Genomic DNA, 4095 nt, shown 5'->3' on the forward strand with positions numbered 1-4095 from the left:
ATTTTGGCTCCCTATTCCCAAGGATATTTTTGTTCCCCTTTTAAAGAAGGAGTGAAGCATTCGCATTTTGGTCATCCTTCTTCAGTTTCATGTGTTCTGTGCATCTAGGGTAATTTGAGCATTTGAGCTAATGGCCACTTATCAATGAGTGCATACCATGTGTTTTTCTGTGATTGGGTTAGCTCACTCGGGATGATATTTTCCAGTTCCATCCATTTGCCTATGAATTTCATAAAGTCATTGTTTTTGATAGCTGAGTAATATTCCATTGTGTAGATGTACCACATTATCTGTATCCATTCCTCTGTTGAAGGGCATCTGGGTTCTTTCCAGCTTCTGGCTATTATAAAGAAGACTGTTATGAACATAGTGGAACATGTGTCTTTTTTATATGTTGGGGCATCTTTTGGGTATATGCCCAAGAGAGGTATAGCTGGGTCCTCAGGTAGTTCAATGTCCAATTTTCTGAGGAACCTCCAGACTGATTTCCAGAATGGTTGTACCAGTCTGCAATCCCACCAACAATGGAGGAGTGTTCCTCTTTCTCCGCATCCTCGCCAGCATCTGCTGTCACCTGAGTTTTTGATCTTAGCCATTCTCACTGGTGTGAGGTGAAATCTCAGGGTTGTTTTGATTTGCATTTCCCTTATGACTAAAGATGTTGAACATTTCTTTAGGTGTTTCTCAGCCATTCGGCATTCCTCAGCTGTGAATTGTTTGTTTAGCTCTGAACCCCATTTTTAATAGGGTTATTTGTCTCCCTGCAGTCTAACTTCTTGGGTTCTTTGTATATTTTGGATATAAGCCCTCTATCAGTTGTAGGATTGGTAAAGATCTTTTCCCAATCTGTTGGTTGTCATTTTGTCCTAACAACGGTGTCCTTTGCCTTACAGAAGCTTTGCAGTTTTATGAGATCCCATTTGTTGAATCTTGATCTTAGAGCATAAACCAATTGGTGTTTTGTTCAGGAAATTTTCTCCAGTGCCCATGTGTTCGAGATTCTTCTCCACTTTTTCTTCTATTAGTTTGAGTGTATCTGGTTTGATGTGGAGGTTCTGAACATGATTCTTAAATACAGTTTTTGGATGGGTCAGTGTCTGACAGAAGGTACTTCTGATTCCTTTGTCCTGAGAGCTTGTGAAGAACTCATCTACATATTTGGGGCGTGGTCCTGTTTCTACAGGATCTATCTTGAGCCTACTTGACCTATGGTCACGTCCTCATTTGTGGAGGAGGGGCTTGGGGCATTGCCCTACATGACTTATCTGTCTCAACCTTTCTACAGGGGTCTCTCTGTGTGTGTGTGTGTGTGGTGATGGTGGGGGGCTGCAGCTATGTGAGACTGGGATTGCGCCTGCCATCCCTTTTAGGGTCTCCAGGGATTCGACCTATCTTTACCAGGAATCAGGGTACCTTTCACAGCCCTGAAAAAAAATGATTTTGTGAAAGGCTAAAGCAACGCGCTTGGAGGTAGGAGTAATCTGCTAGCGAAACCTTTACCATGAATCTCCTCAATAAACCCAAGAGTGAGATGACCCCAGAGGAGCTGCAGAAGCGGGAGAGGAGGAATTCAACACAGGTCCCCTCTCGGTGCTCACACAGTCGGTCAAAAACAACAGGCAAATGCTCATTAACTGTTGTAACAAGAAACTCCTGGGCCGGGTGAAGGCCTTTGATAGGCACTGCAACCTGGTGCTGGAAAATGTGAAGGAGATGTGGACTGAGGTCCCCAAGAGCAGCAAGGGCAAGAAGAAGTCCAAGCCTATCAACAAGCACCGCTACATCTCCAAGATGTTCCTGGGTGGGAACTCGGTCATTGTGGTGCTGTGGAACCCGCTCATTGCTGGCAAGTAAAGTGGAGGCCAGCCTCAGCCCTCTGAGAGCCTGCTCCCTGCCCAGCCGAGTCCTGCAGAGCCCTGCCCAATGAGCTAGAAATAAAACCCTGTGCTTTTTATTTTTTAAAAAAAGAAAAAAGTTGATTTTGTCAAAGGATGGCTAGCTGGCATCCTTTGCCTTTCAGTCTCTATGTGCTGAGAAAGTTCATGGCTTAGCTAAAGTTCTGACTGTAACCGTCTGAACGGCTGGATGGGTGAGCTAGCTGTTTTGGAAATGTCTTGGAAGCAAGTCTTCAGAGGAAACAGCTTCGATGTAGTTGATGTAGAATCAAGCAAGGAGCTGGAATGGAAGGTTTCAGAATCTCAGCACCCCAAAATGTGAGTCTTGTCAGGGCTGTCTCTGTCCTCTTTCATTCTGCAATATACAATCCTTAAAGCAACACACAGCTCTGTAAACATCTTCATGTGGAACATGCAGGGCGCACAGATCAGTTCAGGAAGATCAATGACGAAAGACAACTACCTGTCTCTAGAGGTTAGTTTGATCACGTAATCAAACTAAATATAAATTTCCATTCATGCCATCTTAAAGAATGGTATGCAGTAATGTCCTGAGAATTTTGTACCCAATAAGTGTTATTGGCTGTTTACAGACATTTAAGTCTCAGCCTGACCCAGAGCTGTCTCTGTGTACAGAGATCTACGCATCACCACAGATACATCACCTATCTTGTTGACCTTGTCACTCTCTTTCTTGTCCATAGCCAAGGTCTTCAGGGAGTCTCCCTTTGTCATGTTTGATTTTTATCAAATTGGAAGCAGCCTGTAGCTTTCCTTTTCCTGTGGAAAGATAGGCATAACCTCTCCCTCAGAGTAATACATTTCCTGTTTTCCATTCTGATGTTAGGACAACCTTAAAATAAACAGGTTGTATTAGTTCAGTATTCCCCCCACAAGCCAATGTCTTTCAGCAGCTGTAGTTTTTTGTTCATTAGCATTTAAAGGATTTAAGGTTAATAAAGCACGATGTAATCTATCTCTGGGGGTCTTTGTTGCCTCCTTTTTCCTGTTAAGCATCTCTTTTAGAGTACAATTGGATCTCTCCACACTTGCTTGTCCTGTAGGATTATGCGATATGCCTATAACATGTTTTATATTATAATATGTAAAATATTGCTTCATCTTATTAGAGACATATTCCCAGCCATTTTCTGTTTTAATTTGTATGGGTATCCCCATAATGTCCATAACTTCTAACAAATGTGTAATTATAAAATCAGCCTTTTCTAAAGCTAAGACAGTTGCCCATTGGAATTCTGACTATGTGTCTATAGTATGATGCACAGATTTCAGTTTACCAAACTCTGTGAACGGAACTCATTTATTTGTCAAATTTCATTTCTTTGGGTACATTTAGGGTTACTTTCTGTAGGTAATGGAGTTTGGTTATATAATGAGCAAGCAGGATATTGCCTTATAATTTCCTTGGCTTGTTGCCAATTGATAGAGAATGCTTTCCTTTAACCTTTGCTGTTAACAGTGTTTTTCTTTTTAATGGAATTCCGAAGCCTCTAGCATAGTTCCTATCAATAGCTGATCAATTTTGTTATTACTTTGTGCCAGAGGGCCCGTCAGCCCTGTATAAGATCTTATGTGTGTTATATACAGCGGACAACTCCTATTCTTGATCATTTGTTATGGCTGAATAAACTGAACTCAATTCAGAAACATCCTGGATAAGTTCAGCAGTCTCTCTATGTAAAAAGCCCAATCTACTTATTGAGAGTCAGTCAGTATATTAAGAGACTCTTGAAAAATCTGATAACACCATAAATGTTGCATATAATTCAGATTTTTAAACCAATTTATAGGGACTATAAGCCACCTTACTTATATCTTTTGGTTTATATCTTGCCTTTTCTGATTTATTAACATCAGTATAAAATGAAAGGGCTCTAGTAATTGGAGTTCTTTTTATCACATGAGGGAGACTCCAATTAGTCCTTTTTATGAACTAAAGTTGCTTACTTTTAGGGCATCTGTAGTTAATCCCTCCCAAGTAATTACTGTATGATCCTTGCCAATGTTCATCTTGTGTCCATAACCAGGTAATCTCTGCACTAGTAAAAGGTACCACAATTTCAGCTGGATCCATTCCAGCTAATTGTTGAAGACTCATCTTTCCTTTATTACCAATTCAGAAATTTTTTCTATGCAGGTTTTTAATTTCTTACTTTGCTTATGTGCTAAAAATAGCCAT

At 40.7% G+C, this 4095-nt stretch overlaps 1 pseudogene across 1 annotated transcript; it reads left to right on the forward strand.

Moving 5' to 3' along the window:
• The first annotated feature begins 216 nt into the window (after positions 1–216).
• Positions 217–2711, forward strand: LOC148005097 (small nuclear ribonucleoprotein Sm D2 pseudogene; annotated as a pseudogene). The gene has a single exon (XR_015623443.1). The product of XR_015623443.1 is annotated as a small nuclear ribonucleoprotein Sm D2 pseudogene (transcript).
• Positions 2712–4095: the final 1384 nt, after the last annotated feature.

This window comes from Rattus norvegicus, chromosome 6 (assembly GCF_021556685.1).
Source record: "Rattus norvegicus strain SHRSP/BbbUtx chromosome 6, alternate assembly SHRSP_T2T, whole genome shotgun sequence".
NCBI lineage: Eukaryota > Metazoa > Chordata > Mammalia > Rodentia > Muridae > Rattus > Rattus norvegicus.